The following is a 14,688-nucleotide window of genomic DNA, read 5'->3' as shown; positions in this document are numbered from 1 at the left end:
CTATATATCTATCATCTATCTATTTATCTATCTATCTATCAATCTATCTATCTATCTATCATCTATCTATCTATCTATCTATCATCTATCTATCTATCTGTCTATCTGTCTATCTATCTATATATCTATATATCTATCTATCATCTATCTATCTATCTATCTATCTGTCTATCTATATATCTATCATCTATCTATTTATCTATCTATCTATCAATCTATCAATCTATCTATATATCTATTTATCTATCTATCTATCATCTATCTATCTATCTGTCTATCTATCTATATATCTATCATCTATCTATTTATCTATCTATATATCTATCATCTATCTATATATCTATATATCTATCATCTATCTTTATATGTCTGTATCTATCTATCTATCTATCTATCTATCTATCTATCTATCATCTATCTATCTATCTATCTATCTATCTATCTATCTATCATCTATCTTTATATGTCTGTATCTATCTATCTATCTATCTATATATCTATCATCTATCTATCTATCTATCATCTATCTTTATCTGTCTGTATCTATCTATCTATCTATCTATCTATCATCTATCAATCTATCTATATATCTATATATCTATCATCTATCTTTATCTGTCTGTCTGTATCTATCATCTATCTATCTATCTATCATCTATCTATCTATCTATCTATCTATCTAATTATCTATCTATCTATCATCTATCTTTATCTGTCTGTATCTATCTATCTATCTTACTATCTATCTATCTATCTATCTATCTATCTATCTATCTATATATCATCTATCTTTATCTGTCTGTATCTATCTATCTATCTACCTATCTATCTATCTATTTATCTATCTATAATCTATCTATCTATATATCATCTATCTATTTCTCTCTGTCTACTATCTATCTATCTATCTATCTATCTATAATCTATCTATCTATATATCATCTATCTATTTCTCTCTGTCTACTATCTATCTATCTATCTATCTATCTCTGTCTACTATCTATCTATCATCTATCTATCTATCCATCTATCTATCATCTATCTATCTATCTATCTATCTATCTATCTCTGTCTACTATCTATCATCTATCTATCTATCTCTGTCTACTATCTATCTATCTATCTATCATCTATCTATCTATCTATCTATCTATCAATCATCTATCTATCTATCTCTGTCTACTATCTATCATCTATCTATCTGTCATGTGAATACAGATACATTTAATCTTACCGTTCTCTCTCGCTCCCTTGCCTCTCTCCCTCTCTCTCTCCCTGATCTGTATTACTCTCTCACACACTCCTCCTCTGTCTCCTCCCCTCAGTAATTCACCACGTGTATCTGTCATGCTTCTCTCTCAGTGTTCAACTATTAATCTGTAACCTATATATAATCTATCTGGATTGGATATGTGTGTCTATATCTTTTTAAAGCAATATCTATCTATCTATCTATCTATCTATCTATCTATATCTAATCTATCTATCTGTCTGTCTATCGATTTATCTTTCTATCTATTTGTCTTCTGTTTGCCTATGAATCTGTTAATCTATCAGTTTGCATTTGCCTACCTGTCCATCTATCAGTCTGTCTTGTCTGCCTATCCTTCACTATCTCTGTCTATGCGCCCATCCATCAGTCTGTCTGCCTATCCTCTATGTCTGTCTACCTGTCCATCCATCAGTCTGTCGCCTATCCCTCTCTATGTCTGTCTACCTGTCCATCTATCAGTCTATCTGCCTAGCCTTCTCTAGGTCTGTCTACCTGTCCATCCATCAGTCTGTCTGCCTATCCTTCTCAATGTTTGTCTACCTGTCCATCCATCAGTCTTTCTGCCTATCCTTCACTATCTCTGTCTACCTGTCCATCCATCAGCCTGTCTGCCTATCCTTCTTTATGTCTGTCTACACGTCTATCCATCAGTCTTTCTGCCTATCCTTTACTATCTCTGTCTACCTGTCCATCCATCCATCAGTCTGTCTGTCTATCCTTTACTATCTCTGTCTACCTGTCCATCCATCCATCAGTCTGTCTGTTTATCCTTCTCTATGTCTGTCTACCTGCCCATCCATCAGTCTGTCTGCCTATCCTTCTCTATGTCTGTCTACCTGTCCATCCATCAGTCTGTCTGCCTATCCTTCTCTATGTCTGTCTACCTGTCCATCCATCCATCCATCCATCCATCCATCCATCCATCCATCCATCAGTCTTTCTGACTATTCTTCTCTATGTCTGTATACCTGTCCATCCATCAGTCTGTTTGTTTATCTTCTCTATATCTGTCTACCTGTCCATCCATTAGTCTGTCTGCCTATCCTCTATGTCTGTCTACCTGCCCATCCATCAGTCTGTCTGCCTATCCTTCTCTATGTCTGTCTACCTGTCCAGCCATCAGTCTGTCTGCCTATCCTTCTCTATGTCTGTCTACCTGTCCATCCATCTGTCTTTCTGCCTATTCTTCTCTATGTCTGTCTACCTGACCATCCATCAGTCTGTCTGCCTATCATCTATGTCTGTCTACCTGTCCATCCATCAGTCTGTCTGTTTATCTTTCTCTGTGTCTGTCTACCTGCCCATCCACCAGTCTGTCTGCCTATCCTTCACTATCTCTATCTACCTATTTATCTATAAGTCTGTCTGCCTATCCTCTATCTCTGTCTACCTGTCCATCCATTAGTCTGCCTATCCTTTACTATCTCTGTCTACCTGTCAATCCATCAGTCTGACTGCCTATCCTTTTCTATGTCTGTCTTCCTGTCCATCCATCAGTCTATCTGACTATCCTTCACTATCTATGTCTACCTGTCTATCAGTCTGTCTGCCTACCCTTCTCTATGTCTGTCTACCTGTCCATCCATCAGTCTGTCTGCCCATCCTTCAGTTTATTCCTAGCTTAGTATTCTTCCATCTAACAGCCTGCCCCTCAGTTTGTCCATCTGTTTATCCATCCATCTATCCACTTGTCCTCAATCACTCTGTCTTCTTGTCTGTCCATGAATCTAACAATCTGCTTGCCTATCCATCCAGTTCTTCTGCCAGATCTTCTGTCTGTCCATTTTTCACTTCATCTGTCATTGAGCCTATACTTACATTTCTCTGTCTACTTGTCTGTCTGTCCATTTGTCTGACGGTCCTCCTGTCTGTCAGTGTGTTCTTTAGTCTGTCTTCCGTGCCCTCCATTAGTCTGTCTGCTTGTCCTCTCTCTGTCTGTCTGCCTCCTGTCATTCTGTGCGTCCCTCCATCTCCCTAACTGTGTATCAGTCACACTTCACCTGTATAACAGCCATGTGCTCAGTCTATAATGTGCCTAAGTATCCTACAGACTGTTGTAGTGAAATATACAAATAATGTGTTTATACATTTATTATTCCATCCATCTATCTTTATGTATCCAGCTGTATATTATTTAGCATCTTCCCATTGCCGGTGTACACACATGCAGTGTAATAAACAATCTGCTTGGTCTATCAGTAAACATGTTTATGTACAATGTGTCCATCAGACGCTAGCGTGTCTGCCTGTACGATTTATACAGAGGTTTGCAGCTATAAGAATTATGAAAAAGAAAAATATAGAGCATCAGTCTATGACGTAAACATTTTTTCATACACTTTGGGGCCTATTTATTAAGGTGCGAGCGGACATGATCCGACATGTCCGCTGTCGGCATTTATCATTACACCAGCAGTTCTTGTGAACTGCTGGTGCAATGCCGCCCCCTGCAGATTTGCGGCCAATCGGACGCTAGCAGGGGATGTCAATCAACCAACTCTTGTTGTACACTAATGTAACCTGACCAGATTGCAAGCTCTTGTAGCATTCTGCTGTAACCTAATCAGATTGCAAGCTCTTGTAGCACACAGCTGTAACCTGATCAGATTGCAAGCTCTTGTAGCACACTGCTGTAACCTGATCAGATTGCAACTTCTTGTATTACACTGCTGTAACCTGATCAGATTGCAAGCTCTTGTAGCACACTGCTGTAACCTGATCAGATTGCAAGCTCTTGTATTACACTGCTGTAACATGATCAGAGTGCAAGCTCTTGTATCACACTGCTGTAACCTGATCAGATTGCAACTTCTTGTATTACACTGCTGTAACCTGATCAGATTGCAAGCTCTTGTATTACACTGCTGTAACCTAATCAGATTGCAAGCTCTTGTATTACACTGCTGTAATCTGATCAGATTGCAAGCTCTTGTATTACACTGCTGTAATCTGATCAGATTGCAAGCTCTTGTAGCACACTGCTGTAACCTGATCAGATTGCAAGCTCTTGTATTACACTGCTGTAACATGATCAGAGTGCAAGCTCTTGTATCACACTGCTGTAACCTGATCAGATTGCAACTTCTTGTATTACACTGCTGTAACCTGATCAGATTGCAAGCTCTTGTATTACACTGCTGTAACCTAATCAGATTGCAAGCTCTTGTATTACACTGCTGTAATCTGATCAGATTGCAAGCTCTTGTAGCACACTGCTGTAACCTGATCAGATTGCAAGCTCTTGTATTACACTGCTGTAACATGATCAGAGTGCAAGCTCTTGTATCACACTGCTGTAACCTGATCAGATTGCAAGCTCTTGTAGCACACTGCTGTAACCTGATCAGATTGCAAGCTCTTGTATCACACTGCTGTAACCTGATCAGATTGCAAGCTCTTGTATTACACTGCTGTAACCTGATCAGATTGCAACTTCTTGTATTACACTGCTGTAACCTGATCAGATTGCAAGCTCTTGTAGCATACTGCTGTAACCTAATCAGATTGCAAGCTCTTGTAGCACACTGCTGTAACCTGATCAGATTGCAAGCTCTTGTAGCATACTGCTGTAACCTAATCAGATTGCAAGCTCTTGTAGCACACAGCTGTAACCTGATCAGATTGCAAGCTCTTGTATTACACTAATGTAACCTGATCAGATTGCAAGCTCTTGTATTACACTGCTGTAACCTAATCAGATTACAAGCTCTTGTAGCACACAGCTGTAAATTCAAAGTGATGGAAAACAGCACACCTGTATCTTCTTTTGTGGGGCACGGAGTAACAGACTTGCCAGGTCTCTGTAGAATCCACAAATTTCAAAAAACTCCAGCCACCAACTTCATTAAAAGACCTTTATTATCTTATTCTGGGTCCAAGTATACAATGTTTCAAGCCAACATTAGGCTCTTAATCATGTACCTATCATGTACCTATTAATCAGGTACATGATTAGGAGCCTAATGTTGGCTTGAAACGTTGTATACTTGGACCCAGAATAAGATAATAAAGGTCTTTTAATGAAGTTGGTGGCTGGAGTTTTTTGAAATTTGAGCACACAGCTGTAACCTGATCAGATTGCAAGCTCTTGTATTACACTAATGTAACCTGATCAGATTGCAAGCTCTTGTATCACACTGCTGTAACCTGATCAGTTTGCAAGCTCTCGTAGCACACTGCTGTAACCTGATCAGATTGCAACATCTTTTATTACACTGCTATAACCTGATCAGATTGCAAGCTTTTGTATTACACTACTGTAACCTGATCAGACTACAAGCTCTTGTAGCACACTGCTGTGACCTGATTAGAGTGCAAGTTTTTGTATTACACTGCTGTAACCTGATCAGATTGCAAGCTCTTGTATTACACTGCTGTAACCTGATCAGATTGCTGCTGTAACCTGATCAGATTGCAAGCTCTTGTAGCACACTGCTGTAACCTGATCAGATTGCAAGCTCTTGTAGCACACTGCTGTAACCTGATTAGATTGCAAGCTCTTGTATCACACTGCTGTAACCTGATCAGATTGCAAGCTCTTGTAGCACACTGCTGTAACCTGATTAGAATGCAAGCTTTTTTTTCATCACACTGCTGTAACCTGATCAGATTGCAAGCTCTTGTAGCACACTGCTGTAACCTGATTAGATTACAAGCTTTTTTTAATCACACTGCTGTAACCTGATCAGATTGCAAGCTCTTGTAGCACACTGCTGTAACCTGATCAAATTGCAAGCTCTTGTAGCACACTGCTGTAACCTGATCAGATAGCACAGTGCTGTAACCTGATCAGATTGCAAGCTCTTGTATAACACTTCTGTAACCTGATCAGATAGCACAGTGCTGTAACCTGATCAGATTGCAAGCTCTTGTATTACACTGCTGTAACCTGATCAGATTGCTGCTGTAACCTGATCAGATTGCAAGCTCTTGTAGCACACTGCTGTAACCTGATCAGATTGCAAGCTCTTGTAGCACACTGCTGTAACCTGATTAGATTGCAAGCTCTTGTATCACACTGCTGTAACCTGATCAGATTGCAAGCTCTTGTAGCACACTGCTGTAACCTGATTAGATTGCAAGCTTTTTTTTATCACACTGCTGTAACCTGATCAGATTGCAAGCTCTTGTAGCACACTGCTGTAACCTGATTAGATTGCAAGCTTTTTTTAATCACACTGCTGTAACCTGATCAGATTGCAAGCTCTTGTAGCACACTGCTGTAACCTGATCAAATTGCAAGCTCTTGTAGCACACTGCTGTAACCTGATCAGATAGCACAGTGCTGTAACCTGATCAGATTGCAAGCTCTTGTATAACACTTCTGTAACGTGATCAGATAGCACAGTGCTGTAACCTGATCAGATTGCAAGCTCTTGTATAACACTTCTGTAACCTGATCAGATAGCACAGTGCTGTAACCTGATCAGATTGCAAGCTCTTGTATAACACTGCTGTAACCTGATCAGATTGCAAGCTCTTGTATCACACTGCTGTAACCTGATCAGATCGCAAGATATTGTATTACACTGCTGTAACCTGATCAGATTGCAAGATCTTGTATCACACTGCTGTAACCTGATCAGATAGCACAGTGCTGTAACCTGATCAGATTGCAAGCTCTTGTATAACACTTCTGTAACCTGATCAGATAGCACAGTGCTGTAACCTGATCAGATTGCAAGCTCTTGTATAACACTGCTGTAACCTGATCAGATTGCAAGCTATTGTATCACACTGCTGTAACCTAATCAGATTGCAAGCTCTTGTATTACACTGCTGTAACCTGATCAGAGTGCAAGCTCATGTATTGCACTGCTTTAACCTGATCAGATTGCAAGCTCTTGTAGCACACTGCTGTAACCTGATCAGATTGCAATCTCTTGTATTGCACTGCTGTAACCTGATCAGATTGCAAGCTCTTGTATTACACTGCTGTAACCTGATCAGATTGCAAGCTCTTGTATTACACTGCTGTAACCTGATCAGATTGCAAGCTCTTGTATTACACTGCTGTAACCGGATCAGATTACAAGGTCTTGTATTACATAGCTGTAACCTGATCAGATTGCAAGCTCTTGTAGCACACTGCTGTAACTTGATCAGATTGCTAACTCTTGTATCACACTGCTATAACCTGATCAGATTGCAAGCTTTTGTAGCACACTACTGTAACCTGATCAGATTGCAAGCTCTTGTATCACACTGCTGTAATCTGATCAGATTGCAAGCTCTTGTAGCACACTGCTGTAATCTGATCAGATTGCAAGCTCTTGTATCACACTGCTGTAACCTGATCAGAGTGCAAGCTCTTGTATCAAACTGCTGTAATCTGATCAGATTGCAAGATCTTGTATCACACTGCTGTAACCTGATCAGATTGCAAGCTCTTGTAGCACACTGCTGTAACCTGATCAGATTGCAAGCTCTTGTATTACACTGCTGTAACCTGATCAGATTGCAAGCTCTTGTATTACACTAATGTAATCTGATCAGATTGCAAGCTTTTGTAGCTCACTGCTGTAACCTGATCAGATTGCAAGCTCTTGTAGCACACTGCTGTAATCTGATCAGATTGCAAACTCATGTAGCACACTGCTGTAATCTGATCAGATTGCAAGCTCTTGTATCACACTGCTGTAACCTGATCAGATTGCAAGCTCTTGTATTACACTGCTGTAACCTGATCAGAATGCAAGCTCTTGTATTACACTGCTGTAATCTGATCAGATTGCAAGCTCTTGTAGTACACTACTGTAACCTGATCAGATTGCAAGCTCTTGTAGCACACTACTGTAACCTGATCAGATTGCAAGCTCTTGTAGTACACTACTGTAACCTGATCAGATTGCAAGCTCTTGTATCAAACTGCTGTAATCTGATCAGATTGCAAGATCTTGTATCACACTGCTGTAATCTGATCAGATTGCAAACTCATGTAGCACACTGCTGTAATCTGATCAGATTGCAAGCACTTGTATCACACTGCTGTAACCTGATCAGATTGCAAGCTCTTGTATCACACTGCTGTAACCTGATCAGATTGCAAGCTCTTGTAGTACACTGCTGTAACCTGATCAGAGTGCAAGCTCTTGTAGTACACTGCTGTAACCTGATCAGATTGCAAGCTCTTGTATTACACTAATGTAATCTGATCAGATTGCAAGCTTTTGTAGCTCACTGCTGTAACCTGATCAGATTGCAAGCTCTTGTAGCACACTGCTGTAATCTGATCAGATTGCAAACTCATGTAGCACACTGCTGTAATCTGATCAGATTGCAAGCTCTTGTATCACACTGCTGTAACCTGATCAGATTGCAAGCTCTTGTATTACACTGCTGTAACCTGATCAGAATGCAAGCTCTTGTATTACACTGCTGTAATCTGATCAGATTGCAAGCTCTTGTAGTACACTACTGTAACCTGATCAGATTGCAAGCTCTTGTAGCACACTACTGTAACCTGATCAGATTGCAAGCTCTTGTAGTACACTACTGTAACCTGATCAGATTGCAAGCTCTTGTATCAAACTGCTGTAATCTGATCAGATTGCAAGATCTTGTATCACACTGCTGTAATCTGATCAGATTGCAAACTCATGTAGCACACTGCTGTAATCTGATCAGATTGCAAGCACTTGTATCACACTGCTGTAACCTGATCAGATTGCAAGCTCTTGTATCACACTGCTGTAACCTGATCAGATTGCAAGCTCTTGTAGTACACTGCTGTAACCTGATCAGAGTGCAAGCTCTTGTAGTACACTAATGTAATCTGATCAGATTGCAAGCTCTTGTAGTACACTATTGTAATCTGATCAGATTGCAAGCTCTTGTAGTACACTGCTGTAACCTGATCAGATTGCAAGCTCTTGTATTACACTACTGTAACCTGATCAGATTGCAAGCTCTTGTAGCACACTGCTGTAACCTGATCAGATTGCAAGCTCTTGTATCACACTGCTGTAACCTGATCAGAATGCAAGCTCTTGTATCACACTGCTGTAATCTTATTTTATTGCAAGCTCTTGTAGCACACTGCTGTAACCTGATCAGAGTGCAAGCTCATGCATTGCACTGCTGTAACCTGATCAGATTGCAAGCTCTTGTAGCACACTGCTGTAACCTGATCAGATTGCAAGCTCTTGTATTGCACAGCTGTAACCTGATCAGATTGCAAACTCTTGTAGCACACTGCTGTAACCTGATCAGATTGCAAGCTCTTGTAGCACACTGCTGTAATCTGACCAGATTGCAAGCTTTTGTATCACACTGCTGTAACCTGATCAGATTGCAAGCTCTTGTATTACACTGCTGTAACCTGATCAGATTGCAAGCTCTTGTAGCACACTGCTGTAACCTGATCAGATTGCAATCTCTTGTATTGCACTGCTGTAACCTGATCAGATTGCAAGCTCTTGTATTACACTGCTGTAACTGGATCAGATTACAAGGTCTTGTATTACATAGCTGTAACCTGATCAGATTGCAAGCTCTTGTAGCACACTGCTGTAACTTGATCAGATTGCTAACTCTTGTATCACACTGCTATAACCTGATCAGATTGCAAGCTTTTGTAGCACACTACTGTAACCTGATCAGATTGCAAGCTCTTGTATCACACTGCTGTAATCTGATCAGATTGCAAGCTCTTGTAGCACACTGCTGTAATCTGATCAGATTGCAAGCTCTTGTATCACACTGCTGTAACCTGATCAGAGTGCAAGCTCTTGTATCAAACTGCTGTAATCTGATCAGATTGCAAGATCTTGTATCACACTGCTGTAACCTGATCAGATTGCAAGCTCTTGTAGCACACTGCTGTAACCTGATCAGATTGCAAGCTCTTGTATTACACTGCTGTAACCTGATCAGATTGCAAGCTCTTGTATTACACTAATGTAATCTGATCAGATTGCAAGCTTTTGTAGCTCACTGCTGTAACCTGATCAGATTGCAAGCTCTTGTAGCACACTGCTGTAATCTGATCAGATTGCAAACTCATGTAGCACACTGCTGTAATCTGATCAGATTGCAAGCTCTTGTATCACACTGCTGTAACCTGATCAGATTGCAAGCTCTTGTATTACACTGCTGTAACCTGATCAGAATGCAAGCTCTTGTATCAAACTGCTGTAATCTGATCAGATTGCAAGATCTTGTATCACACTGCTGTAATCTGATCAGATTGCAAACTCATGTAGCACACTGCTGTAATCTGATCAGATTGCAAGCTCTTGTATCACACTGCTGTAACCTGATCAGATTGCAAGCTCTTGTATCACACTGCTGTAACCTGATCAGATTGCAAGCTCTTGTATTACACTGCTGTAATCTGATCAGATTGCAAGCTCTTGTAGTACACTGCTGTAACCTGATCAGATTGCAAGCTCTTGTAGTACACTGCTGTAACCTGATCAGAGTGCAAGCTCTTGTAGTACACTAATGTAATCTGATCAGATTGCAAGCTCTTGTAGTACACAGCTGTAACCTGATCAGATTGCAAGCTCTTGTATTACACTGCTGTAACCTGATCAGATTGCAAGCTCTTGTATCACACTGCTGTAATCTTATCAGATTGCAAGCTCTTGTAGCACACTGCTGTAATCTGATCAGATTGCAAGCTCTTGTATCACACTGCTGTAACCTGATCAGATTGCAAGCTCTTGTAGCACACTGCTGTAACCTGATCAGATTGCAAGCTTTTGTAGTACACTGCTGTAACCTGATCAGATTGCATGCTCTTGTATTACACTGCTGTAATTTGATCAGATTGCAAGCTCTTGTATTACACTAATGTAATCTGATCAGATTGCAAGCTTTTGTAGCTCACTGCTGTAACCTGATCAGATTGCAAGCTCGTGTAGCACACTGCTGTAATCTGATCAGATTGCAAGCTCTTGTATCACACTGCTGTAACCTGATCATATTGCAAGCTCTTGTATCACAGTGCTGTAATCTGATCAGATTGCAAGCTCTTGTAGCACACTGCTGTAACCTGATCAGATTGCAAGCTTTTGTAGTACACTGATGTAACCTGATCAGATTGCAAGCTCTTGTATTACACTGCTGTAACTTGATCAGATTGCAAACTCTTGTATTACACTGCTGTAATCTGATCAGATTGCAAGCTTTTGTAGCTCACTGCTGTAATCTGATCAGATTGCAAACTCATGTAGCACACTGCTGTAATCTGATCAGATTGCAAGCTCTTGTATCACACTGCTGTAACCTGATCAGATTGCAAGCTCTTGTATCACACTGCTGTAATCTGATCAGATTGCAAGCTCTTGTAGCACGCTGCTGTAATCTGATCAGATTGCAAGCTCTTGTATCACACTGCTGTAACCTGATCACATTGCAAGATCTTGTAGCACACTGCTGTAACCAGATCAGATTGCAAGCTCTTGTAGTACACTGCTGTAACCTGATCAGATTGCAAGCTCTTGTATTACACTAATGTAATCTGATTAGATTGCAAGATCTTGTATCACACTGCTGTAACCTGATCAGATTGCAAGCTCTTGTATTACACTGCTGTAACCTGATCAGATTGCAAGCTCTTGTAGTACACTGCTGTAACCTGATCAGATTGTAAGCTCTTGTAGTACACTGCTGTAACCTGATCAGATTGCAAGCACTTGTATTACACTGCTGTAACCTGATCAGATTGCAAGCTCTTGTATCACACTGCTGTAACCTGATCAGATTGCAAGCTCTTGTATCACATTGCTGTAACCTAATCAGATTGCAAGCTCTTGTATTACACTGCTGTAACCTGATCAGAGTGCAAGCTCATGTATTGCACTGCTGTAACCTGATCAGATTGCAAGCTCTTGTAGCACACTGCTGTAACCTGATCAGATTGCAATCTCTTGTATTGCACTGCTGTAACCTGATCAGATTGCAAGCTCTTGTATTACACTGCTGTAACCTGATCAGATTGCAAGCTCTTGTATTACATAGCTGTAACCTGATCAGATTGCAAGCTCTTGTAGCACAGTGCTGTAACCTGATCAGATTGCTAACTCTTGTATCACACTGCTGTAACCTGATCAGATTGCAAGCTCTTGTATCACACTGCTGTAACCTGATCCGATTGCAAGCTCTTGTATCACACTGCTGTAATCTGATCAGATTGCAAGCTCTTGTAGCACACTGCTGTAATCTGATCAGATTGCAAGATCTTGTATCACACTGCTGTAACCTGATCAGAGTGCAAGCTCTTGTATCAAACTGCTGTAATCTGATCAGATTGCAAGCTCTTGTAGCACACTGCTGTAATCTGATCAGATTGCAAGATCTTGTATCACACTGCTGTAACCTGATCAGATTGCAAGATCTTGTATCACACTGCTGTAATCTGATCAGATTGCAAGCTCTTGTAGTACACTGCTGTAACCTGATCAGATTGCAAGCTCTTGTATTACACTAATGTAATCTGATCAGATTGCAAGCTCTTGTAGTACACTGCTGTAACCTGATCAGAGTGCAAGCTCTTGTATTACACTGCTGTAATCTAATCAGATTGCAAGCTCTTGTATTACACTGCTGTAACTTCATCAGATTGCAAGCTCTTGTAGCAGACTGCTGTAACCTGATCAGAGTGCAAGCTCTTGTAGCACACTGCTGTAACTTGATCAGATTGGGAACTCTTATAGTACACTACTGTAACCTGATCAGAGTGCAAGCTCTTGTAGCACACTGCTGTAACTTGATCAGATTGGGAACTCTTATAGTACACTACTGTAACCTGATCAGAGTGCAAGCTCGTGTAGCACACTGCTGTAACTTGATCAGATTGGGAACTCTTATAGTACACTACTGTAACCTGATCAGAGTGCAAGCTCTTGTATTACACTGCTGTAACCTGATCACATTGCAAGCTCTTGTAGTACATTGCTGTAACCTGATCAGAGTGCAAGCTCTTGTATTACACTGCTGTAACCTGATCAGATTGCAAGCTCTTGTATTACACTGCTGTAACCTGATCAGATTGCAAGCTCTTGTATTACACTGCTGTAACCTGATCAGATTGCAAGATCTTGTATCACACTGCTGTAACCTGATCAGATTGCAAGCTCTTGTAGTACACTAATGTAAACTGTTCAGATTGCTCTGGTACCATCTAACAAGAATAGGTTGCAATCTATTTTGCTATATTGTTAGAAGTAAATCTGTTTATCTTGCTTCTAGAGGAAAATGAAATGCAAAACATAAAATAGCTGCTCTCAGTTAGTGCTGGCATGAGCTGTGTAGATCACCATAAGCCCCTGTGTTTATGAGTATGTATATACAAACAGCCACACACTTACCTCGTGTCTATGCTCACCGTCTGTTGTGTATCTCTGTAACTCGTACTGTACTGACGGCCTTCCATTACACACCTCTCTGCACGCTCTGTTCCTCCTTTGTCTCCTCCCTTTGTTCAGCCTACTAATGTTCAGAACATTACGGTTCCTCCCTCCCCCTTTATATCTATCTATCTATCTATCTATCTATCTATCTGTCTGTCTGTCTGTCTGTCTGTCTGTCTATCTGTCTGTCTATCTATCGATCTATATATCTGTCTGTCTGTCTATCTATCTGTCTGTCTATCTATCTGTCTGTCTATCTATCGATCTATATATCTATCTGTCTGTCTATCTATCTATCTGTCTGTCTGTCTGTCTGTCTGTCTGTCTGTCTATCTATCTATCTATCTATCTATCTGTCTGTCTGTCTGTCTGTCTGCCTGTCTGTCTGTCTATCTATCTGTCTGTCTATCTATCGATCTATATATCTGTCTGTCTGTCTATCTATCTATCTATCTATCTATCTATCTATCTATCTATCTGTCTGTCTGTCTGTCTGTCTGTCTGTCTATCTGTCTGTCTGTCTATCTATCTATCTATCTGTCTGTCTGTCTGTCTGTCTATCTATCTATCTGTCTGTCTGTCTGTCTTTTTGCAGACAATATCAATTAGATTACAAGTGGCGCTCTAATAATAACACCGGACAGGAAAAGCAGTATCGCTAGAAATACTGGTGCAATGATAAATGCCAACAGCGTATGCTGTCAACATTTATTGATATGCAGGGCGGACATGATCCGCTATATCGTATCATGTCCGTCCGCACTTTAATAAATGGACCCCTTATTATGAAACTGTGCTAGAGAATTTAGCTTGACTTGAAGTAAAGTGTAAAACACATCAAAAACTTATTAAAATAAACTATTATACCCATGTAAACAATTATTAATTAAAAATATTTAAATATTGATTATTATTATAATTTTTCTTTAAGTTTAAGAAGGGATATGGTATATGGCAAGAAGTTTGACTTGAAAGTGCTCCAATGTATATATATATATATGTTTAAATATGTTTATGTGTTTATATGTGTATGTGTGTACGTACGCATGTCTGCATATG

At 40.1% G+C, this 14,688-nt stretch overlaps 1 protein-coding gene across 1 annotated transcript in view; it reads right to left on the bottom strand.

Annotated features, from left to right (window-relative positions):
- The window catches only part of LOC128636169 (CLOCK-interacting pacemaker), a 43,951-nt gene extending 30,276 nt beyond the window's left edge, over nt 1-13,675 (bottom strand). Inside the window, exon 1 of the mRNA XM_053689220.1 lies at nt 13,588-13,675. The gene's annotated coding sequence lies outside the window, so the exon portion shown is untranslated. The remainder of the gene's footprint in view (nt 1-13,587) is intronic.
- Between the last annotated feature and the right edge of the window lie 1,013 nt (nt 13,676-14,688).

This window comes from Bombina bombina, chromosome 7 (assembly GCF_027579735.1).
Source record: "Bombina bombina isolate aBomBom1 chromosome 7, aBomBom1.pri, whole genome shotgun sequence".
NCBI lineage: Eukaryota > Metazoa > Chordata > Amphibia > Anura > Bombinatoridae > Bombina > Bombina bombina.
Note: the sequence above shows the minus strand (reverse complement) of the source record. Positions and strands in the feature narration are given on the sequence as shown.